This window comes from Astatotilapia calliptera, chromosome 13, assembly GCF_964374335.1.
Source record: "Astatotilapia calliptera chromosome 13, fAstCal68.1, whole genome shotgun sequence".
Taxonomy (NCBI): Eukaryota; Metazoa; Chordata; class Actinopteri; order Cichliformes; family Cichlidae; genus Astatotilapia; species Astatotilapia calliptera.
Window position 1 is genome coordinate 5244918 of NC_137434.1, and position 25668 is coordinate 5270585.

Here is a 25668-nt window from a genome sequence, read left to right on the forward strand (position 1 = left end):
AAAGCATAATCAGAGTCACAAGGGAACCTGTTATAATAAGTCTAGATTAAAAGATCATAGGCTGCTCTTTGTTACAGCTGAAGAACAAAGTTTAAAAGCTGGAGGGACCCAGTGTTTTTTAAAGGCAGTTCAACTGGTCATATTACAAAATAAAAGGGCAATATGCTGTGTTCATTCATTGCAATGAACCTAGTCAGTGGGTTTTGGTCACTTGAGCGCAGTTTTATTGTGCAACCATTTTTACATTTGTATATTTGTAGTAAAATGCCGTAGAGCTGGCAGATGGCTTTGCTTTCTTTCAGAACCTTTTGCGGTTTTTGTTACACATTGGGAAAAAAAATCACAATTGTTATTAATCTCTGACGCTCCTCCACATCGAAAGGAGCCAGTTGATGTGGTTCGGGCATCTGACAAGGATGCCTTCTGGGTGAGGTGTCCCGGGCATGTGTCGCCAGGAGGAGGCCCTGGGCCAGACCCAGGACACGCTGGAGAGATTATATCTCTTGACTGGCCTGGGATCACCTTGGTCTTCCCACAGACAAGCTGGAGGAGGTGGCTGGGGAGAGGGAGGGCTGGCCTTCGCTGCTTAAGCTGCTGTTCCTGCGCCCCAGATAAGTGGAAGAAGATGGATGGTTACACGTTGTAAAAAATCATTACTTTTTTAAAAGTTACTCTAGAAAGTGAGTCTAGAAAGTCCTGAAAGTGCCAAAACTCACTGAAGGCATGTGACAAGTTCTCCATAGTGCTCGTAACAGTCTGTTAGCCAAGTACTGTGAAAAGTTATGTTTATTCATACCTTGACGATCTGGTGCAGTTTTAAAGGCAGACTTTTCTCATAACTTCACCTCCTATAAAGTTCAAAAATGAAAAAATATTCGAGTCTGTAATTTTTTTCAAAGCATCCGTGTCTGTAGTGAGAGTACTAACTAGAAAGGGACTTGAAAGAGAGAACAAGATTCTCCCACATTGGCTTGTTTTCATTCGCGCCCTGTCCAAAATCAAATTTAATAACTTTCTCCTCACATACAAGGTCTTGAATAATCAGGTCCCATCTTATCTTACGTACCTCATAGTAGCATATGACCCCAATATAGCCCTTCACTCTGAGACTCCTGGCTTACTTGTGGTCCCTATGAAGAGTAGAAGGGCTTTCAAGCAGCTCTTCTGTGGGACCAGCTTCCAGTTTGGATATGGGAGAGAGACACCATTTCCTTTTTGATAAAGCTTATAGTTCGGGCTGGATCAGGTGACCCTGAACCCTTCCCATGATGAACTGAGCTCTTCACTTACATTCACCTAATTTCATCTGTTTATACATCACTCTGTATTAAATCATTAGTTATAATTCATCTCTGGCTTTCTTCCACAGTGCGTCTTTTATCCTGTCTCCCTCCCCTCACCCCCAACTAGTCATGGCAGATAGCTGCCCCTCCCTGAGTTTGGTTCTGCTGGTAGCTTCTTCCTGTGAAAAAGGATTTATTCCTTCAGACTGTTGCCAAGTACTTGCTCATAGGAGATGGTCTGATTGGGAGAACTTCTAGAGTCTCTCTATTATTGTAGGGTCTATGAATTGCAATACAAAGTGTCTTGAAGTTTACTGTTGTTGTGATTTGGAACTAAGTATCCTTGTAGTTAGTGGGGCCTCAAACAATGTCAGAAGTTCTTTGACAAGTAAATACTGCAATAATGTTAAAAATGCACTTTTAACCACTCTCTCAGATTTGCAAACTGGATTTATTGCCTTTTGTTTCTATGTATACCCTCCTGACAACCACATACCTTAAATGCTGGATACATGTTCACCACAACAAACGAAAGCCTAAAGAAATCCATTTATTTTAAATGACAAGAAAAACTTTGGCTGGCTGATGTTAACCACGGACATTTTGTTTCTTTATTTGTTCGGCCCGACAGTTTGGCTGCAGCTGAACTTTGAAGCAACACCTCACACCAGAAGCCAAGACTGTAATAGCTATATGCCCTGCCTGCTGATGCAACATTCGCGCTACATATGGCATCCAGCGAGCTTGCTTTCTTCACAAATTGCATTCATATTGTAGATATGCAGAGGCTTGAGCGACTGTGCTGACACGTTAAAGGGTGAGGATAAGCAGACGTATACGTTCATGCATGAAAGTGCACATATGCGCTCTGGAGCACGCAGGCCGCTAGCATTCCACCAGCATGAAAGTGCTTTCATGTTTACAGCAGAGCAAACAGAGAAGGGCTTCACCTCCTGTGTTTATCTGGAATATGCTAGTTTCCATGACTGCCTTCCCTCCTAGCAGTAAGAAACAAAACATTTGCTTGGAAGGATCAGAGGCTGACAAGCAGCGAGCATGAAAGAGAAACTGAGACGTGTTCGTTGTAATTTGTAATAGTCATTTGCTTACAAACTCAGGACTGTTGCTTGTGAGCACAGGTTATGTCATAGATGGGAACAAATCTTTAGTTAAGTCACAAACTGGCAGCCAATCCATTCATGCCGTTTAGGAAAGATTCTGGTTCATTACGGCAAGCTTCTCATTTTAAATCTGCACCCGTCAGTATTATTAGATTCAAAAGTGGCTTTTTAAATGGTCAGCAGATGCATTGATGGTCAGCCATGCACGACATCGTGACCAAGAAATCACCCAAGAAAGATGTCAATGTGCGAGCCGTGGCAATATAAAACACAGATAGCTGAGGCCACTGCGGTTTGATAGTGGAGTAACTCACATGTTTCGCAGCCAGGAGTCTTCAGTTTATGTCTTAGTTTTGTCTTATTTTTTATGTCTATTTTTACTGGGGTGGCTGTAGCTCAGGTGGTAGAGCAGGTCGTCTGCTAACTGGAAGGTTGGTGGTTCTTCTCCAGTCTGCATGCCAAGTGTCCTTGGACAAGATACTACCTCCATGTTGCTTGTATGAATGTGTGTGAATCCTACTTGTGTAAAGTGCTTCGAGTGCTCAGGTAAAGTAGAAAAACATATTTCTATATGCATTTACCATTTATTCGCTGGATAGAGTTAGTCACCGAAACATTATAGTAGATATCTTCACAACATTAACTGTGCATGTCAAAAAAGTGACACTTACTCAAGGGGTCCATACGGCTTGTGACCATAAGGCAAATAATCCCGTCTTTACGTGATGACCTGATGAATCCTGCTTCCGGGCCCAAACTACTGCGTTTAATAAGGCTGTTGTGTTTTTAACATGTTCTAATGCTTTGTATCTTGTTCTGTTTAATCTCAACAAGCCCCTAAAAACAGTCAGTGATCACTGTCGGCCTCTCTCGGTTTTTATTGCTGCGATTCATTTTAAAGCTCAGTTTTTAAAACCTTACAATGTAACTACAGCCCAGCCCATGCAGCAGTATATTAAAGACTAACCTTGTATTGTGGATGCATTATCTCAGTTGTTCTTTTGGCTGAAGTTTGTTCTGCCATGCAACTTTATTTGTCTCTAACCGTCGTGAACCCTCATGTTAACTTTTATCGAGTGGAAAAAAGTTAGCGTTCATGCTCCAGCTTCACTGTTTATATTATGCTAACATAGCTGTGTCGCTAGCGATCACGTACCACATCATTATATACCAGCTAGCCAAACTTCAGTAACCCTACAAACGCCACTGCTGTTTAGTTTCCTGTCTTCATTTATGTTGGAAGTGATAACAGAGCTGTGCATTTGAATTTGTTTCAGAAATCTCTCAGTCAGAACATGGTATACTATATTTTGATGGAAACTAGCGAGCTAACTTCCTGCTAACTTCTAACATTAAATTTAATAAATTCTGTTTTGGTGGATGCCTTGATGTTAAATGTAATTGTTACACCTGGTAGAGCAGAACGCTGATCATTTTATTACAGATGAAAGAATTTAGACAGTTTTAAACTCTCAGAGATGCTGCAGTGTTTGTTTGACTTTGGGACCTGCAGCGGAGTTTGGGCCCAGACACAGCTAATGATGTCAGACCTAAAGACTGGACAGAACAAGTCTGTCTATTGCTGCAGTCTGACAGCAAGAGAGACAACTTATGTGTGTCGGTGAGATTCAAGGGACTTTGGTAAAAACATCAGTATCTGACACCTTGGGAATGAGAACTAAGAATAGAGGGAAGAGCGGACAGCCTTTTCAATAAGCCAAGAAATCTAACAGGCAGGAACAGGTCATAATGCCATAAAGATGGCAAAGTGAAAAGAAATTGTAGAAGGCTCAAAGCCAGAGTGTTATTTTAATGCCTATGGTGCATATCACATACATACCCTGGCTTTATCCTTCATTCTTTCACGTGTGTCAGAAGTTTAAATAACTGAATCCTTCCAGTTTGACCTGCAAGATATGGAAATTTTCTAAACTAGAAGATATTGCTTTTCAGTTGAAGTTTCACACATTGATTTTGGCATTACAGTTTTTCTTTTAAAAGCTTTTCCATTTGTATGTTCCAAATATGTAAAAAAAATCTATAAAAATTGATGTACATCACTCTCACCCAAGCCCTATTCGTACCCCTCAAGTCGCCAGTAACTAGGTGGATGTTAAAAGTAGCTTTGGCCAGAAAACTTCATAATATAAACATGAACTGTGGAGTTTGTGCTACATGATCTTTTCAATCTTTTTGACCATCCGAGATGATGAAAAGATGTTAAATGAACAATCATTTATTTCCCCTTCATCAACAAGCTTGTTTACCTTTTTGCAAGCCAGGAAGTTGTGCTCAGCGGCGAACAGCCCCCTGGCATCTCTCAGGCCTGAGAGTGGCTGAATATGAACCAGACTGTTGCTCCTGGAAAAGAGAAAGTGTTCTCAATTGCCTCCCCTGGATGGCTGTAATCTTCACTATGTGTATATTCATGGCTTTGTAAGACAGTCCTGCATTCTTGTAAACCACAATGTCTTGTTGTACTGTCATAAAGTAAATCTAGGTAATGTAATAAGTCCAAACTGGCAGCAGGGTCTGGGAAAGTACAGTCCCCCTGCTCTGTATCGGTTTGTAGTCAGTGGATGTGGTTGGCGGATGGGGACAGTGTATGTACGTCTCTCAGTGTGTGTGTGTGTGTGTGTGTGGAGTACTTCTGTGTCGGCTAGAGGGTCTAGCCAGCTCTCGCCTCACTCCATTTGCAATCGAACCCCAGCTGAAATAAAGAACACATGGGAGATGTTTTGAAGCTCCCTCAATGCTGGTTAAAAAACTGAATTTGCCCAGCGACTTCTTACTGTCTTTTTTCAACCCTCCGTCCATTCTTCATCCTACCCTTTGTGCTTGGAACTGTTCGCCCGGAACAGGCAACACCAGTCGACCTCAAAATTTCCATTAGGTAAGGAAAAAAAATAAACAGATGATGAGGAAAAAAGAGAAGAAAGAAGTGAAACAACATTTGCGTGCACGGCAGTGATGGGAGGCCAAGTCCTGTGCCAACTGTGTTATGGTTGGCAAAGCTTGAAGTGCCTGATCAGTGGAGGGGAGGAGGGTGAAAAAAAACACAGAAGTGGAGCGACAGGCTGCCATACAGTGTGGTCACCAGCCGCTGTATGTTTGAACCATGGGAGAAATTCCATGTGGTTGTAATTTTCATATTAAAGTAATAGGGGTCTATCAGTATCTGAGATGTAAAGAGAGGGTGTACCAAGTGCTATGTGTGTGGAGGCGAGCCTTTATGTACATTTATAGTATTATTGAAGTAAGCATGTGTGTTCGAAGATATACTGTAATTCACCTCATAATACCACCTAATAATGGCACTTAAAAAATGCCGCAGTAAGCAGTGTTGTAGGGTGTTAAGAGGAAAATACAGAGTCCTTGAGAGCCATTCTCAATTTCAGTGTTACAGGAAAGCAGTTTCACCGCATATGAGGCGCAGGCTAGTACATGTAAAATTTTACCACTAAACAACTATGATCTTTGCAGAGCCCTCTTTTTTGTGATGGAACTGTGTCTCATTAGATCCAATGATGTTCCACACGAAAGTTGGGTTTGCTATAAAGAGAAGTCTGTGTTTGCTTTTCATACAAGTTTATGAACTATGGTCAAATTAAAGCAAAAGAAGTTCAAGAGGACTTCTGTGGGTTGAAACAGCAGTCTGACTGAAAGATGCAGTGTTGGGGTCATTACTTAAAGAAGGTAATGTATTACACATTTCTTGTTACTTTTCTTAAAAGTAATGCAGTACATACCTTAAAATCATTTCTTGCATTACTTTCTCAATGCTCAGTAAAATGACCTGAAATGCATTGCCTCATTGTTACTAGTTTTAACAATATAAAGCTTAGCTCCAGTTCCATAGAAGAACACATGAAGACACACATACAACCTTTCTTTTAGTTTTTATGTATGAACACAAAGCAAAGTTGAAAACTAGCCCAAAGAGACTTCAAAGTGATCGTCACCGTGATTTTACTTTAGAAACATGACCAGGTAGAAATGGAGGCCACAAACCTGACTGCTCATCACTGTTTTTGCTACCTGCTGTTCAGGCAACAAAGTTCAGGCTCTGGCTGCTGGGGGTCAGCTTACACAGCTTTATAATAACTTCTCTGCTACCTTTGCGTTAGCATTCTGTCAGTGCAGAGCCGAAGTTGTGTTAGCAGCATAATGTGGTTGTTTCTGTCCTGGACTTTTATGCAATAAAAATTAAAGTAATGTCCATATCTCTATATGTAATGTATGTATATGTAATCAGTGAATTTACTTAAAAATGTAATGTGTTTACAGGAATTTTGTGTGGAGCTTTGTGTTAGCTTGCTGCTACATGTTTGTTGCTGCTACATACTCATAGGCTTATTCCTAAACCTTTTGAATCACACCTTGTAATTCATTTGATACTGGTAAATTTGACTTAAAATGCTAATGGGAAAGATAAGCAGTTCAATCATACTGTGTGAACTGTTTATTAAGGCTACCTCAAGTTTTTTACCACTTTAACTCTGTCAAGTTTTCTTTCATTTCAAGTATATAAATATAACCTTCGCTCTTAGCTCATATCAGCCTGAAACACCAGCCAGAAAGTGCTTTCATGGCACTTTCTTTTGGATAATAGTGCATATTCCAGGCTCCTGTTGCCTTTAAAGTATTTATTACAGTTTCATATGATAATCAGTGGTATCCTTTACCAGCACTGGTTGTCACTTTAGTTGCTTGACTCACTAGGTCACTAAATTCTATGTTCTCTGGTCACCCTATTGCTGCGTGGGCCTTCCTGTGTGGATGCTCTTTGAATCTCTGGCCACAGACTACAAAACATAGCCTCCACGTCTAAAATAGTCAAACCAAACTGGAAGTTATTGTATCTCTCGCTGTCATTTTTGAGCCACATATGTTGAGTTGCTTTTGCTGACCACATAACTAATCATTATATTTAAATATGACATAATCTGCTGCTCAGCGCTGTTAAACGCACCTTTCTATTCGGATCCCAAAGGAAACGCAACCGCGCCACAAAGAGACACAAAACCTACCCCTCAAGACCACAGGGAGACACATGCCAACATAAAGAGACTTGATACAAACCTAATGACACACAAAATAACTCCAGTGAGACACAGGAAACAACCACAAAGACATACAAAAGAGACCAAAGGGAAACAAAGCAACCCAGATAACACCCAAAATGACCCCAAAGGAGTCAAAATTACTACAGGGAGAGTTTAGTCACTTCTCGCAGCGTGGGGTCCCTTTGTTTTATTATCCACCCCCAAGATCATAATTGGTTATTATGAAAGTGAAGTACAATGCAAAAAAACACATATTTGACAGGCTCTGGTTTGTATTGACAATAGTCAGTCTGAAAAACAGGGAAGGAAATACCGTATGAAGTATACAAACTCACTTAGACCAGCCCTCGCCCAGAGTGGCCCTTCCAGTCCTGCTGATACGCGTCCCAGCACTGGGATTTAAATCTGGCCTTATTTGCATGAGTTTCTGTGGGATGCTGAGACTTAAGATTATATGTGTCTTAATTTTAGCAAAGCAAAGTCAAAATATTCAGCTCCTCTGTAGCTCTGTACTGACAAAGCCAGGAGACTTCTGATTTGTTATCTACTATTCTACAGCTTAAGGGTTTTGACTTGTTAGACTTTCTAGTAGGGAGTATCATGGTATCTTTTTTTTTTTTTTTGAAGTAGTAACAATGAATTGTTATTAGCTGCTCTCAGAAAAGCTATGAAAGGATGGCTCCAGCATGACTTTTGTTTCTTCTGCTGGGACATTTGCATTGTGACTAAAGACATTTTGAAATCAATCTTCCCATAACTCTGTCTTCTTGCAGTTATGGGAAAATGACAACAGTTTTATGTGTCCTGAGTTGTTGTTCCCAGCACTAATAAAAATAGATGTGAGCCACATTTTGCAAAGTTGCAAGAGATCAGGTCATAGTGACTGAAGGGTGCTGGCATGAAAATGGTGCTCCATCTTAAACATACTTATTTTAAGAATGCAGGCCCATTAAGCACTGCTTGCTACTCAAATACTGGATGAGGATCTGTGGACAATTATATACGACTGGAAACAAAAAAGGCAGTTTTTTGTTGATTAATTTTACACCCCCGGCACACTGTTGTATCTTTAAACAAAGAAAACTGTGTGTGTGTCACGCTTCACTGCTGGAACACTGGTATTTGCTTTTGACTTGTGCCAGTTAAAATTAGGTTTGATACAACTATCAGCCACGAAGAATGTATCAGCAGTGCAAACAGAAATCCAGTGATACATGAGGGAAAAGTGGATGAAGAAGGAGCGGGCAAGAGAACAAAAACAAAGAAGGCGCGCTTATGTTTCCGTGCTATACATCAGATTCCCTCTTATTACTCCAAACCCAGATATTTGCAGAGTTTTCACACGTCCTTCATAAAGCCGTGTGGTTTTGGTTGGCTGGGCCCAGATGGGGTTTCTCTCTCTTGGCTGTCCGTGTGAAGAGGGTCCCAGGCCCGAGTCAGACAGCAGGATTAGTGGTAATAGTGCTTTACCGTTAAGACGGACGGGTGGAATGGAAACCTTGTAAGTTCTAAAAAAATAAACGAAAAAAAAACTTTTCTAAAGAAAAAAAGATGGCACTCGAGATTAATGACGATGCGTTTTTAATTCGCTCTGGTGGGGTTTGAATACTTTCAGGGGAGCTCGGGGTCACTCAGCTCGCTGTACCTTTAAGGGCCATGTCAAACTTCATTTCTTGTACAAACATGAAAATTCCCCATGGTTGTAATTATGAGGTTTACACAACAGTTAGAGAAGAAGAAAAATAAGATGGAGAGAGAGGGGGGTGGTGAGACGGTGGAGGGAAATGAGGGAGGGGAGGCTTGCATTTGCCTGCTGGACGGAGGCCAAAGGAAGACTTGGCAGAAACTGTAGGATATCTGCGGTTGGACGAAGGACGAAAGGTCTGGATGCTTTTTAAACGCAGACAGAACGAGATGAGCGCCGCTAACCTACATCCAAATCTCGAGACTGCAAACTGTGGTCAGAAACCTAAAGCCTAGTGTGGTCTGCGACATCCAAGTCGCTCCTGTACGTCCTTCGTGTTTGCGTTTATGCAGTCGACCGTAATCCTCGTCTGGTCTCGCTCGTCTTGAGTAAATCTTCATGTTTGTTTGGTTCTCATATGGAGTTTGGCTTTTTGCGGTGGTCTGTCCTCCCCTGTGGTGGTTCGAGTGTGTTTGAAAGTGATCTGTGTGTCACTTGATTTACTGCACGTCATTATCCAAGACACGAGTATTTGTGTGTGTAGGTCTTCCAGCGAGTAAAGACTGTCTTCCAAAGTGAAAACTTCCATTTATTCATTTCTATTTTACATCCCACTGGTGAGTGTTTTGAAAATAAAACTACTTGCAGCAGATGTCCGTTTTCTTGTGCCTCAATTTCAGCACCCTTGCCTCTTGATCTCTAGTCATACAACTCTAAAGCGTAGAATAAGTTGTATAAACTAACAATATGCATTTTCCATCCATATGTATAAAATGCAATTGATTAAAAATACAAGTTCTTACTGTGACAACTGCCTCTGGAAGATTTTCAAGAATTTGCAGGCCACTGCTCGACTCCAGGGTCTTAAACATCAATGTCTCCCATGTGGGTAGGAGTATCCCATAAAAAGTGTTGTCCTCTCCCTGAAGAATGTCCAGTGCCACTGTAAGTGGCCTTATGACAGTGCAGTACTCCCTGATGAACTGATGTTCCCGCTCTGTCATGGCTGTCAACCCAAACTTGGAGAAGATGGTGTTCAGCTCAACAAGAGAAATCTCACAGATTCGAGCCAGGGAATCATAAAACGAATTCTTGTAGTGCAAGGAACTAGCAGTTTCTTTCCAATAATGCCATCCACTGTCTCTGCAGCCACTGTTGAACGACTGGCCTTGTTCCATAACCCTGTGCACTTTGTGGTAGCGCTTCTATATACTGCCTTTGTTTCTGATTGTGAAAGTAGCCACTTGTCAACATCATTACAAGAAACGAGACTTAATGTGTGTGAAGCACATCTCTGGTGTGGCGGCAGAGTGATCGTCACACCTACATTTTCATCGTTGTCATTTTCATCACCAACACTGTTTTTTAAGGCATCATTCATGTTTGTAGAAGTTACCTCATCCTCATCATTCTCAGTCATCCTCCTCAACTGGCTGGTACTTTTTGAAGGCCTTGACAAAATTAGAGCCATTGTCCGTCACAGTTTATGTTATTTTGTGGGATATGCCATAGTGTGAGTGAATGATGTCCAACTCAACAGCAATGTTGCGTATGGCGACCCTTGAATCTTCTGCTTTCTCTCTCTGCATGCTGTGTGGATTTATCCAATGTACTGTTACACCAAGATAGCTTTTATTAAATGCAGTCCAGATGTCTGCTGTAGTAGAGACGTATTCTAACTCATTAAATGTCTTTTTGAGCTCGACATTCATTTACTTGGTGTCGATGTATTTGGAAAAAGTCTTTCTGCATGGAGGGCCGACCCCTCCTCTTGTTGGTATCTTGGAAAGAAGAGACTTGAAGGAATCTGACTCGACTGTTGATAAAGGCAGCATGTTCTCAACGACATACCTGGCTGTCAATTTGTTTAATTCAGTCTGTGTCACAGTCACAAATGTTTGTGGAGAAGAGAAATCAAGCTTAGACTGGTTGGATTGCGTCGCTACATCTCCATCGCTCGCTGAGCTCATGTTAGCCTCATCTGGGTTTGAGCTGCGCCTGCTAGCATCAACACCGTCGTTCTTGGCGACCAGTTTTGTTGAAGCGTAAGATTTGAATTGCTTGTAACTGATGTTGAAAGGCACTTTGTTCCAGGGCATAGGTTACATTTCACATACAGATTCTTGCCTTTTATCTCTTTGAGTGAAAAATAATGTCTGTACCTCCACTTAAAAAATGCTACCTTCGAATCATCCGGGCTCTCCATGACTTTTGTTACTGTGCTATCTGTTTGTATGTGAACATCTGCCCAAGTGTACCTCTGATTGGTTTACTACCTTACTCTTACTCAGCCAATCAGAACCACTTGTGCGATTGTTTTGCACTCCTACCTCCCAGTAAGCTGAAGACAGCTTCAACCGGGTGTGTGTTGAAAAATAGTAACGCACCGCATTTTCTTGTTAGTAACTGTAACGGCGTTGCAACGATAGGAATAGTAATTAGTTAGATTACTCATTACTGAAAAAAGTAACGCCGTTACTTGTAACGCCGTTATTCCCATCACTGGATATTGGGTTGTTCCAGCTCTGCATTTTTTGTACTCTATTAGAGTAACTTTGCCTAATTCACAGTTCTAATTTACTTAGGCGTCCCTCAGTTTGTCCTGCCTGAAACAAGTGGTTTTAGCTATTTTTCCACCCTCCTTTTAAGCCAGCTTTCTTTTAATTGGCTGCAGCTCACAAACTGATGGTTTAAACAAGTGTGGGTGGGGTCCTGTGATGTGTGATGTGACAAGCATACCTCTTCCCAGTGAAACCATAGAGCAGAGAGTGGAAAAAATATCTAAATCACATTACAAAGTATTATGTTGACTTCATGGTTTCAAAATGGGCCGTGTGTAATATGAGTATCAACTGTTGTGACAAAGTGATAGAAAATATGAAAAGGCCCATTTGAATGATTTAATGATGCACACATATAATTAGGGATGGGTATCGAAAACCGGTTCTTGCTGAGAACCGGTTCCCACTGTTTCAATTCCTTGGAATCGTTTGCCATTTTTGCAAACGATTCCCTTATCGATTCCAGTCGCCCCGAATGACGTCACCACGTTGCGGAGCGTCATTTACCTGGCAGGAAACACGGCGCCTAAGCGGCTCAAACGCTCAAAAGTTTGATTATACTTTATGAGAACCGATGACAACAGGGCAACTTGCAAAGTAGATATTTCATTTAAGGGAGGAAACACTACGAATATGCAAAAGCATTTGCTCACAAAACACGCGATGACACGCGTTTTTAATTCCGCTCCGGACTCGTGACTCTCAACCCAGCAGCAGCGCTAACGTTTGCACGTCCTCTCCCGTTAATGCGGCAGGTAAATAATCAACTAACAGTGCATATTATGTTAGCGCAATCTGCCTTATTCCAAAACCTGCCATTACTGTACATGTAGGTGACCATGATGAGAGAGACAGACAGAGTCTGGCTCAGATGCTGGCAGTTCTCGCTGCAGTCTACCGGTAGCGTCTCCTTTCAGGCCAGGATAGACTAATGTCACCGAGCAGTGTCTAAGTTTGTGGTCAAAGGCTTGCACCCATTTGCCACAGCAGATGCCCCCGATTTTTGGTAAGTGAATGTGTTTAATTGTGGGCAGGGACATTACTGGATATTCTTGTGTAATTGCCACAGAACAATTTATGTTATACTTTGTTATTGCTACAGAAGAATGTTGCAGCTTTAAGGCAGGGATGACTCCTGGAGTTGCTTTCTCACTGCATATGCTTTATTTCACAATCAGATCGATTCGATAACAAAAACATACAGCAGCTCCTCTCCTACTCCTAGCCCTTCGCTGCGGTGGAAAAAAGAACGACTTCAATCCCCTTCAAGGAACATACGTACAAAATAGTTTTCCTGATACACCAATGGGGCGTTCAATGCCATCTTGTAAATATGAGTACTCTGGCAGAGTAACAGTTCAAATGAAAAATACACCAGAACAAACAAGCAAACAAAAAAAGAAGTGTGGGGTACCTTTGAACCAATGAACAAAGTATAACAATTTATACTTTTTAACATAACCCGACCCCGTCAATATGTGATATGTCTCACAAGAATATTTATTTTATTATTTTACATTTACAATTTTTTTTCCTGGGGACCCTGTGACACCCCATTGAAGAGCCGTAGGCTGGATCTCTCAAGATCTCACTGTTGGGTTTGTAAGGCCATGTTACTCCTAAATTTCTATCTTGTTCAAAGAGAAGATATAAAACAAAGCTCTGAGCTAATCGACCTTAGTGTTCTCCTTTTTAAAAAAAAAAAAGAATCGATAAGAGAATCGATAAAGAATCGAATCGTTAAACAGAATCGAAAATGGAATCGGAATCGTTAAAATCTTATCAATACCCATCCCTACATATAATCCTATTATTTGACCCTATATATCCACATTATGTAGTTTAATATCAAGGACTTGGTTGCTTCATTCAAAGCTCAATTCCTCCTGTGTGTAGTTATTCTTCTGATTCAAACATATTCAGGGAAGAGTGTCTCTCAGATTTCACCGAGAGACACTTTTAGTCCTGATGTTGTGCCCTATAGTGTATACTTTTAAATGTTAAGCACTTTTTTACACATGAAAATTGGTTTGTGAGCAGCATTGGAGTAAAAATGACTCTGCTGCTTAAAGTTGTCTAAGATTGTGGAGAAATCTCTCAGTGAAGCAGTAACCCTGAAGCCTGAGTCAGCAGGCATAGATGATGAACTATGGAAAGGCTAAAATGATGCATTCAGGTAGCTTGTCCAAAGCCTTTTGATGGTTCATTGAAGACTTCTTAGACATCTTTTTTTAAACGAAGGAATATCTATTATGCTTGCTCCAGATTTATGTACATGGAGATGTAAACGCACAGTACTCAGATAGATACAACCTGTTTACTGTATGGTGTGTGTGCATTGGAGCAAAATCATTTAAGGTTAAAGAAAGATTATGATTATTATTTAGCATAAACCTTGGTCTGGACACTTAACAGTATGGTTGAATTTCTTCAGAACTATGAGTTCCACTAAGCGCTGAGCAGAGATTCTGAGACCAGTACAGCTCAGGTTGCAGCTGGTTGTCTTCACACTGTGTGACCAGCCTAAGCCCCATAGGAAATAATCAGTGTCACTTTTAATTATCTGATATAATGCAAGTGTCTGCGAGTTTTATAACTTTCATGGATTATGTATGTCACAAAAAGATAAAATAATGAAAGCATGTGACTAATACTTCTCAGAGCTTTCATGCACACGGTGTTTGACACTGAGCTCACGTTCCCCCTTCCCTTCCTTTGTCAGCAAACGTCTCCTCTGTGAAACCTGACCGCGGGGACAATCATCATTCCTCGGCTATTAGCACCAAATCTTTGGCCAGCTCTGAATGTGAAGAGATGTTGTGTTGTCAGCTGGATGGCTCTGGTTTCTCCCCAGATGAGTGGAGAAAGGGGTCAGTGACGCCTGTCAACGACCCCCAACGGCCCCTGGTTTCCTGTCCAGGGACTACTCAATGGCCTCCATTACGTGTCACTGAAGAATCAAAATGGCCTCTGCTCTAGATTTCCAGCCCTGAGTCTTTATCATGATAGCAGTTCAGCTGAAACTCAAGAGTGTCCATAATGAAAGCTGGAAGCAAAAGCAAGCAGTTGAAGATATAGCTAAGATATATATGCGCTGATAAAGGTAATTAACAATGAAAGGCACTAAGGTTCTTTGTCCAGTTTTGGAGATTGGAAATCTTTTCAAAGGTATAATTTTGTTAGAGATAGACAGCTGTAACCTGAGATGGAACTGGAGGATGAAGAAGTCATTAAGTTTGAGACGTTATTAGAAAGACGCCTGTGAAAGTCAGAGGAAGCAGTTAAACACAAAGAGCCCATGTTGTTTTCTTCGTCTGCACTTTATTCTGCCAGCACGATCTGATGGGGGTGTTTATGTCGTGAACGGCACTGCTAGGTGCTGTAAATGTCAGGACGATTTTCGTTTGAGTTGAAACCAATAGTTAAACTGGAACTTACACTTAAAATAGCTGTCTTATTGCTGGAAGCTTAAGGCCCATGTACAAATGGAGAGTTGGATCTCTGGTGTAGCTCTCTTTGCCTCTGAAAATGAACAGCAATTCTGGGAATCAGCAGTAACAAATTCCCAAAAGTTGTGCCCACCTTGCTCATTGAAAGCACTCTTCTCGAGCTGCACGGTGTCAAGTCATTGGGTCAATATTTGCTTTTAACTTTTGACCTGCGTGTTTACTCTTCTTTGTACTCAATTACTGCTGTCACTGGTGTCAAGCTCAGAGAAAACTGGAAACTTGTGTGACAGTGAAATACGGAAGAGGATTAGGGCCACTGGAAAAAAAAAAGTGGGGACGTCTTTTTCTTTTCTTCTTTTCCAGAATTCTGAAAAAAAAGTCACAATTCTGAGATAAAAGTCAGAATTGGTGCAAAAACTGGCCTAGATGACAGAGAAGCACCTTGTTCCTCTTTTCTTTAAAAGAAACTATAGGGCGTGCCTCAGGTTCATTTCTAGAAAGGTGCATTAATATGTTCAGTGTTATTTTTTTCTATATTCAGTTCAAGCCAATAAATCATGTTACATCACAAAATAACATTAAAAACAAAACAAAACACATCTCTCTGGCTTTTCACTACAGAAGAGGATTAGGGCCACCGGAAAAAAAAAAGTAGGCATGTCTTTTTTTCTTCTTTTCCAGAATTCTGAGAAAAAAGTCAGAATTCTGACTTTTTTCGGAGCAAGCACTTTGGCGACAATGGGAAGGAAAAACTCTCTTTTAACAGGAAGATACCTCCAGCAGTACCAGGCTCAGGGAGGGGTGAAAAAAATAAATAAATTGTATCTATAGGCACTTTGTTACTAGCAGCCTGAGGCAAAATACAAAACTTATTCTCATTTCTTTATTAGAATTGAAATCTAACAAAATGCCATAGAGAACACAGTCTGACAGGCATATCACAGCATGGTGTGCAATGTGTTCTTACAAATTTTGAGGAAACTGGAAAAGGGGGGAGAACAAAACCAGAAGTAGCAGGCTAATTACACGAAGCCTCATCAGAAATGGTCTTGGTTTAAGGGTTCTTTCATGGTTTGGAGCTGAATTTTAGCTGGTGGTGCTGGAGATCTTATTAAAATTGATCAAATTATAAAGACACGCAGATTTTGATCCACCATTAGCATCAGACTGTTTCATTTTTCAGCATGACAATGATCCCAAACATGCAGTAGTGCAGTAAAAGAACACAAAAATACACAATGGAACATTCTCAGCCATGGATTGGCCTCCCCAGAGCCCGGACCGCTACATAATATACAAAGGCCGCATCTTCTTGGTGGCGAACAGAACAAAAGGAGGCCAACATCCAAAGAACGTCCTTTGAGAACCTGCGGAACTTTTCCTGAAGACTATTTAAAGATGTAACAAGAAAGCTTTCCTAAGAGAGGCTGTGTTGGAGAATAAAGGTGTTCATACTAAATATTGACCTTTAATCTTTGAACTGTACAAACTCTGTTGTTGTATTATACACTGTGTTTCCGTGTTTGCACGTGGTACAATAATTAACTGCCCGATTTCTGATTAAAGACATGAGGCGAGGCTCAGGACGTTTGCATAATAGTGTAAACGGACACTTTACAAGCTTTTAGACTTTCAATTTGGAGGAAATATGTTTTTTTCAGCTTAATGTTATTTAGTCAACGCCAGATGGTTATAATTTCAAAAAAACTGGCAAAAACACATCACCTTTATTAACAAAACTATACCGCCTCAGCACTAACAACTAGCTCCAGCACTGCTGGTACTACTGGTACTTGACTGCAATTACTGCCACTACCCTAAATCACATGTCCATGTGTGTACAGTCTGCTGCTAATAATCCCGACTGCTGTGACCTGCCTTAAATACATCACTAGACTAATAAGCTCATTACTGCTGTGCTGTTAGAGCAGTGGGTCAGGAGTTCTGCACGCAGACTAAAATTATGCACTAATACTGAGCATACATCTGAAACACACACACACACACACTGCACACGCTGATTTCTGCACTTTCTCCATGCCTCTGCACAAACAGAATATCCTTTTCCTTCATGCCCCACATGCAGACATGAATGCAAGTGCAGGAAGAAAGGCTTACAGACTCATATCTCCTGCCACTCAGTCATTCTCTATGTTCATTCTTTCTCAACTCTACAGTCATCCAGAGCATAGCCGAGACGGTTTGTGTAAAATTAGAAGTGAAACCACATCCTCCTTGATTGAATCTGTGGACCTGTTGGATCTTTGGGTGGCTGTGCAAACAAACTGTGCTGGATCATTACAGCCAGGCTCCTCTACGGCGTCGCAACACACACACACACACACACACACACACACACGCACAGGCACAAAAACAGGGAATACAAGGGTATAAACACACATTCCCCAAGTTAGGTTTAAGGGGATGAAATCCTATACATGTATCTCTAATCCCTATCTACACCTAAATCTAACACAAGCTCACGCACACACACGGGTTTGTTTTATTTCAGTTTGCTTAGGGTAAAATACAAAACTATGTTAATGGATTTTTTGGCAAATGAGCAACAGAACTGGGTTGCCAGAAGTTTAAGTCCAGTTACTAGTAAATGTGCAAATCAACAGCTCCTGTGCCGGGACTTGCATGTGACAAAAGGAGTTACAAGGAAACAGGAATGAATGCAGCGTTGGACCTAGATGATCGACCTTTGATCTGGTAAGAAACAACATGACTCAACAGCCAAGAGGCCCTATCATTTGTGTTACTCCTCATATTGTTCCAATTCCTCGGCCAAGTCTGTCTGTGTCAGCGGTCTGATAGCTCTGATTTCTGCAGTGATTCATTGAGCTGGCTTATATAACTGACTGCCGCCCTCCTGCTTTCTGTTCACGTCCGCCCCCTACTTCACTTTCTGTCTTTCTTCTCCAATCTTTCTTTTTTTCAAACTCAGGCCTACAGCTCTTGGCGTCCTCACCACATGCATGTCTCCTCATCTCTCTCTCCCCCACCCGTCTGTATTTGTTCTGTTGTTCTGTCTCTCATAATTAAACGTGGGTCCACAGGTCATTTGAGAACAAACCTGTAGTTTGGCATGAGGAAAATCTTTGCAAAACTGTAGCTACCAAGCGAGATGAAATCACAAAATACCTATTAGAAAAACATTTGACCAAAAAAAGCATTTCTGTAGGGTAAATCTTTCCAGATGCTTTAACAGAAGTTGTCCAGAGGACTCGTGCGGGCTGAAGAGAAGTCCAAGCAGCTGTCATTTGAAAGGAAGAGATAATTACAGCTGCCTTTCCTTCGCATGAGATTAACAATCAGCCAATGGTGGTTTTGCATAGAGATGGGCAGTTATGTTGAAAAGCCATTTTGATCCTAAAATTCAAAACAGCCATCAGTGACTTGGCCTTCCCATGCGGTAGAACATTCATAGAAATGTGTGGAGTCTGATGGAGGCACCTTTCAGCCTAATGTTGATCTGTGCTGTCCATAAAACCCGCAGATACACCATTCTGTCTGCTTCTTTCAAATCCTTCCAAAGCATTTCTGCTCCACTGGACATTAGTTCTTATGTTTAGCAGCCATTCTTCCTTTGATACGTATTTCTGTTTCTGTGTTGGCACGTGGATTCAGGGCTTAATGCTTTGAATAGCCCTGGGAACCAGAAACATCCTTCCATCATAAATTTTCCCTTGGCAAGCTCGGTAACCAGTTCTCAAAACACTGCATTATTGTGCCTGTTAACAATTTTTCAAGGCCTGTCTGCATGCAAAAACAGACGTTATGGACAAGATGACTGTCAGTATCGTCTCACGTGAAATTCTGGGAAATTTTACAGTAATAATGTAGCCTGGCACCAGTAGGCTATATATACACTGTAAGACAGTAGAACACCTGTAAAAGACACAAACGTAGTGTTACACCGGCAGCAGTTTACATGCACATTATGTTATCTGGTCGTTAAGTCTGACGTCACTAGCCGTGTCTGGGCCTAAACTCCGCTGCAGGTCCATATATCAAACGATCACTATGGCATTACTGAGAGTTGAAAAACTGTCTAAAGTCTTTCATCTTTAATAAAATGATCAGCGTTCTGCTCTACCAGGTGTAACAATTGAGTTTAACATCCAGGCATCCATGAAAACAGAATTTATGACATTTAACGGAGTTAGAAGTTAGCAGGGAGTTAGCTCGCTAGCTTCTATCTAAATACAATATAGCATGTCCTGACTGCGGGGTTTTGGAAACAAATTAAAACGTACAGCTCTGCTATCACTTCCAGCATAAATGAAGACAGAAAACTAAACAGCAGTGACGTTTGTAGGGTTACTGAAGTTTGGCTAGCTGGTATATAATGATGTGCTACGTGACCGCTAGCGACACAGCTATGATAGCATAATATAAACAAGCGAACTTTTTCCCACTCGATAAAAGTTATCGTGAGTGTTCTCGGTGGTCAGGAACAAATGTAATCGCATGGCAGGATGCTGTAAAAGGACCAAACTTCAGCCAGGAGAACAACTGAGATAATCCATCCATAATACGAGGTTAGTCATTCATATACTGCTGCATGGGCTGGGCTGTAGTTACATCCTAAGGTTTAAAAACTGAGCTTAAATAAATGATTAGCGGTAATAAAAGCCGAGGGAGGTCAACAGTGATCGCTGACTGTTTTAGGAGCTTTTTGAGATCAAATAGAAGAAAATACATAAACATGTTAACAACACAAAAGCCATATTAAACGCAGACTACTTTAGGCCCGGAAGTAGGATTCGTCATGTCATCACTTAACGACTGGATTGAAAGTAGAGGTAGGGGGATCAATCCAGATATCAATAGTATTGATACCAATAGTACAGATATCAGAGAGGAGCAATATTTTGGTTCTATTCTCTAAGTTCAGCATGTAGCCCACTGAATTATGGGAAATTAATTCTTTTTGTGGGGGAATGAGAATATATACATCAAACTTCCACTGTCTGAACCTTTCTGTGTTGACTGTGAAGTCTGATTTATTTATATAATACATTTAAAGTGCTTAAGAGACGGCATATTTACATTCCAGATCTCCAAAAACACCCAGTTTTAAAATGCATTAAAAGCTGAAATGAATTTTTTGTTGAGTTAACTAATTATTGTGGAAAGTAAAAATCACAGTGATTTAGAGGTCATTAAAATGTGTTCAGAATGTGCAAAATGATGATGATTCACCTCATAAGTCACGACACACTGCTCTCCTCTACAAAAACTGCCCTTATAGGGAAAAAGCATCAGTATTGGTATCGGCCATACAGGCGCTGTAGTTTCCTGGTGTTGGACCAATACCAAAATCTGCATCACACAGCATTACTTGAAAGCCTTTGTAAATCCCTGGCATGACCGTAACCTGTCACTACGTGCAGTTTAGAAATAAAGAATTTCAAGGAATCTCATAATCCATCTTCACACTTCAAGCTTTCTATATGACCTTTGACCTGGAAGATTCTCTGTAGTGGCTTTGGTTCTAGCAGTGGGAAAGAGTTGCAGGTGATAAAAGCGAGGAAGATGAGTCAGAGCCGAGTGTCAGAGTGGCAGCATATCTTGTTTGGACAGTGGTTTCCTCAGTTGTAAAGCGAGTGACAGGCAGGTTAACTGCTGCTGGCCCCGGTGATCAGCAAAGGATATTTGTGTCTTTGCATGATTCTCTTTGGTGCTTGTTTGATGTACTTAGCAGATTAGATATTTCTTCACATGGATTCATTATTAGCTTAACCATAATTGTTTGTATGAGAAAAACTACTAACTGTAGTTTGTAGAGAAATACAACTAACAATTAAACCAAAAACAGGACCTAGCAAAATAGAAAAGTTAGCAACGTAGCAACATTAAGGGTAAAAGTAGAGCAGTAGGAACAAGGAAGTAATATTTTAGATAGCTTATATTACATAAATATAATTCAAACTTATGTCCAATATCAGTTTAAATTACTCACCAGTGACAACTATGTTCCTATGTGTTCACATGCATGTAGTAGTGGATTGTCAGTGTTTCTGATTTCACAGCATTTTGGCTACACAAACTTGGTAAATGTTAGCGGCAGGCAGCAGAGGGCCTCCAGGTGAGCGTACCTATAATGATGGGACATCGTGTGAAAACGTCTCTCGCATTAGTCACGATGTTTCACCTCTGACTTTGTGCTACAACTTGATATTTGTGACTTTGTGTAACTGTAGAGGTTTTGGTAGTTTTGCTACATTCGATGTAAAGCTGCTATCAAGCTGCTTTACATAAAAAATAACATCATCTCTCACCCCAACCGGTCGCACCCGATGGCCACCCCTCCCTGAGCCATGTTCTGATGGAGGTTTCTTCCTGTTTAAAGGAACTTTTTCCTTCCCACTGTTGCCAAAGTGCTAGCTCGTGGGGGAAGGGAGTCATATGACTGTTTTCTTTGTATTATTGTAAGGTTTTTAACTTTCAACCTAAAGTGCCTTGAGGCAACAGTTGATGTGATTTTGGCCCTATATAAATAAAATCAGATTGAACTCAAATGGAATTGATTCACATATATAAAAGTGATGATATTAAGTTTGTTTTTTGTGCCTCTTTTTCTCTCTCTCTCTCCACAGGTCTGTGTAGTCACCACACGTCTTCTGTTTCAGGCCTTAACGTCATGGAAAGCAGCCTGAAGCCACCTGACGACACGTCACCTGCTGTTCCCAGCATTCCCCACTTGCCACCGTAATCCTGGGGACCACGGGCAATATAAACATACACAGTGGATTAGACTCAGTGTGTGTGTGTGTGTGGGATAAAGAAGATGAAACACAAGATGACTAGTCTCAACACAGTGTAATCCATTTGCAAGCTGGCTGCGTATGTGTGTGTTAGTTCATGAGGGACTATCTCACCAGGTTAGGCCATTCATCACCAGTGATAGTGTGTGTGCATGTGGCTTACAGTAGATCCTCGCCTCACATACGCTCACAGACACACACGCTTACACAACCATCTACACATAACTGTATATGATGAGGCCACCCAAACTTTCTGTGTGCTCCTTCTACTTCTTTTTGTGCGGTTTCACAGACCATCTCTATTCAGCAGAGATCGACTGCCTGAAATTGTGGAAATTTATAAGCTCACACACACACTTACGCAGCCCACCCAGCGACAAATGTTTGCTGATTAATGAAACATGCAAATATCCAGATCTGTCCCCCCTGCTGTGTCTCATTCACATGAAATAGGTCCATTAATATGAATGTCAAAGGGCCTTTACTGTATGCACCATTTGAATGATGATGCTTGACAAAAGAACTATTGTTTTGCATTTGGGTGGGGGTAGGGGGCCTGGGGTGTGTCAGTGAAAAAGAAAATCTTGAAAGAGTTTAAATATGGTAATGAACTTGAAGGCTTTAACACTGAACCTGGACAATAAAGTCCACCTGAGCATGAAAAGAGAGGATGGGTTTCCTGCTGTTCTCCTCTCACATACACCCACATACCATCCTCCACTCTGCTTCCCTGGATCTCCTTCAGATGTCCTGACCTTGGAGGGGGGGTTGCGCAGTGGATGCAGTGTCCAGTCCTTCTGCATGACCTGGTCCAACTCAACAGCAACATTTGAAATAGCTTGCAGATGTGCCTCTGCTTGGCTATTAAATTCTTTGTGAACTGAACTCAGCAGATGTGTGTGTGTGTGTGTGTGTGTGTGTGTGTGGGGGGGGGGGGGGGGGTTGTAGGGGAGGGCTGTAGTGCAGCCTGGACCAAGGGAGCTGTTGCATGTTTGAGTTTGGAAAAGAGTACAGATGTATTTGTGTAGCAGCCCTGCTTCCATGATCTTGACCATGAAACTTATAGAGAGATTTTATGCATATGCATGCATCTGTTGTGTTTGTATGTGTGTTCGTGCTTGTGTGTGTGTGTGTGTGTCTTGACCCCAGAACTCACAAATATGAGACCTAACATATAAATGTCTCTCGCTGCTGCTTGATTTATACAAATCTATGAAGTAGACCTGGAAAGATAAAATGGGGGGAAAACATAAATGCCTGTCTACTGGCTACTGTTACAACCCGAAATTTATTTGGAAGGGACAAGTATGTTGGTGGGCTGAGTGCAAAAGCAAGTTTGTGTAACTTTTATGTGAAGAAATCTTATTCTCAGTTCTCACGCAATAAAGCAGACTTTTGCTCAGCCTTACCTGCTGCTGCTGCATGGTGTCATCGTGACACAACGAGTGCAGTGGGTGGCATACTGAAGTGAGGATTATCTCAAACCATCTTCCCAAATCTGTATCATGAGATCATAACTTGCTACAATGGTGACTTAAAGACCAAAGTAATGGGTATTGTAAGATTTAAATAGCAGTAAATGTGTCTCTACATACTGATGTGCACAGTGCGTAAAAGTCACCAGTGCTTTGCCAAATCTCCTCTGGCATTAGCATGAGCACAAAAACTGGCTCTTCATGTCATAGCTGAGCAACTCCTGTTATGAGTAACTCTGCATTACATCTATGCATTAAATCTATGTTGTAATCTCAAACTTCTCTGAAACTTTATCCTGTAATCTAGATAGTAACCAATGCTGTAACCTGAAGTGCACCTCCCTTGAATTGTAAATCCATGTGGTTTCGGAACAGCTCAAAAGTGAGATTACATTATTGTTGTGTCCTCCTACGTATTTAAAGCGGCTTCTTCTGGCATTTTTTGAATCTACTGAAAGTGAAATGATCACCTCAAAGGAAGAATCTCAACCACCAACTAGATATTCCAAGGCAAAAGAGGCACATTACGCACAATTATTAATACTAGCAATGGCGTTTGCTATTTGTGTAGGAAACAACAGAAGCTCTACATCCACTATGTGGACAAAAGTACCGGCTCACTTAGACACGACACCTACAGGAGCTGCTCAGTCATGGAAGCCTATGGCATGAAGCTCCTGGCACACAGTTTTCCTGCTGATGTTAAAAGCACGTTTGGAACTGTGCAGTTACTGAGTCAGCAGAGCAATGATGACTTTTACGCATGGTGCATTCCACTCTAACATGACACGGCCTGCCACATTATGGATGAGTTGCTGTGGCTCCTGAACTCTGCTTTGCAAAAATACCACCTACAGTTAATCACGGAATATCTAGAAGGGAAGAAATGTCAAGAACTGACCTGGAAAGACAGAAACTGTGCCATCCTAATACAGGACCATGCTAAAATTCAGTGAGCTCTTTGGAACGAACCATTCTCTCACAAATGTTTGTAAAGGCAAACTTCATGAAAAGGTGCATGAACGTACAGTTGTCCCTCGCTATAACGCGGTTCACTTTTCGCGGCCTCGCTGTTTCGCTGATTTTTTTTGTGCAATTCTGGATGCTTTTTTTTCTTTTTACATTGCACTATGTTCTGCATCCTGATCAGCTGTAGACCATGGTCAATCAATGTCCTCCATGCCGTCTCTCCTGCCCAGTACAGAATGCGTTCAGCTTGTCAAATTTACATAAATCTATCAAGTTTTTTCATTATAAGGCGCATTAAACTAAACAAAACAGTCAGATAAGTCAAACTTTACTCAACTCATTCTTCTTGCTTCCTCTACTTCTGTACCATTGATTCTCTTGCAGCTGCTCTATTCCCATGTTGTGGACCTGAAAACAGCGTTTGATCTTTGGTTTCATTCTATAATACTGGACCTCAGGTTTGAGCTCTGAGAGTGTTTAAACAAGAGAGAAAAGTGTGAAAATGTTCATGCCTGTCTGAGAAAACTGTCTAAAATGTGTAGTGAGGAGTTTTACAGCCTTAAAACAGATACAGTAATTGTAAAAAATAAAGCTGGCAACACTGTATTCTCCTGTTGCAATAGGACTGAAATCAAACTTTACAGGTAGCACGCCTTTTTTTTCACTGCACAAAAGCCACTTCACTCAGGGGATTTAGACTGTCAGCACAGAGATTACGCTGCGGGTTCACTTTTAACCTTAACTACACACACACTATCACACACCTTAACCTGAATGTGACAGCACACATACCTCACTGTTCCAACAGGTCTAATAATGCACACATACACAAACACATGCAGGATGGGAACAACAGGCTGGGGAGAGAAAAGGCTGGTGACATTAAACACAGTTGACAGGGAGCGGGCAGAATAAACAAGGTCCTGAGTAGAAAGGCTGCCCTTCAAACACTCTGTGCTCAGTGCACAGGCCCAGGATCAACTGTGTTTATCAATGTCCCGGGGCTAAAGAGTACAAGAGACAAAGAGTGTATGAGAGGGGAGACAAAACTGGAAGAGTGAAACTCTGAGGCCGTCGTTTAGCTTTTATTTTGCAGAGTTATGTGACAGTCCACTTGTAAATCAGTGGATTCACCCATATGTGGTTTCTCTTTTTTCTGACTCCTCTTTGGAAGTAGCAGCAATGCCATATTTGCTTTACTAAATGTACTTGGAGTAAAATACTCGACCACAGTCCTGTATTCATGATTCACATGTAAGTTGTCATTGGTCATGATCACAATTC

At 41.2% G+C, this 25668-nt stretch overlaps 3 long non-coding RNA genes across 3 annotated transcripts; 2 read left to right on the plus strand and 1 right to left on the minus strand.

Moving 5' to 3' along the window:
- Positions 1 to 201: 201 nt before the first annotated feature.
- Positions 202 to 5004, minus strand: LOC145419720 (uncharacterized). Its single transcript, XR_013901049.1, has 3 exons — positions 4672 to 5004; positions 4245 to 4311; positions 202 to 600 (listed from the first exon to the last, which is right to left on the minus strand). It is a non-coding gene; the product is annotated as an uncharacterized LOC145419720 (long non-coding RNA).
- A 7197-nt stretch (positions 5005 to 12201) lies between these two features.
- Positions 12202 to 13523, plus strand: LOC145419749 (uncharacterized). Its single transcript, XR_013901090.1, has 2 exons — positions 12202 to 12470; positions 12549 to 13523. It is a non-coding gene; the product is annotated as an uncharacterized LOC145419749 (long non-coding RNA).
- Positions 13524 to 17743: 4220 nt separating this feature from the next.
- LOC145419788 (uncharacterized) lies at positions 17744 to 22825 on the plus strand. The gene is made up of 2 exons (XR_013901130.1): positions 17744 to 17879; positions 21773 to 22825. It is a non-coding gene; the product is annotated as an uncharacterized LOC145419788 (long non-coding RNA).
- The last annotated feature ends 2843 nt before the right edge of the window (positions 22826 to 25668 follow it).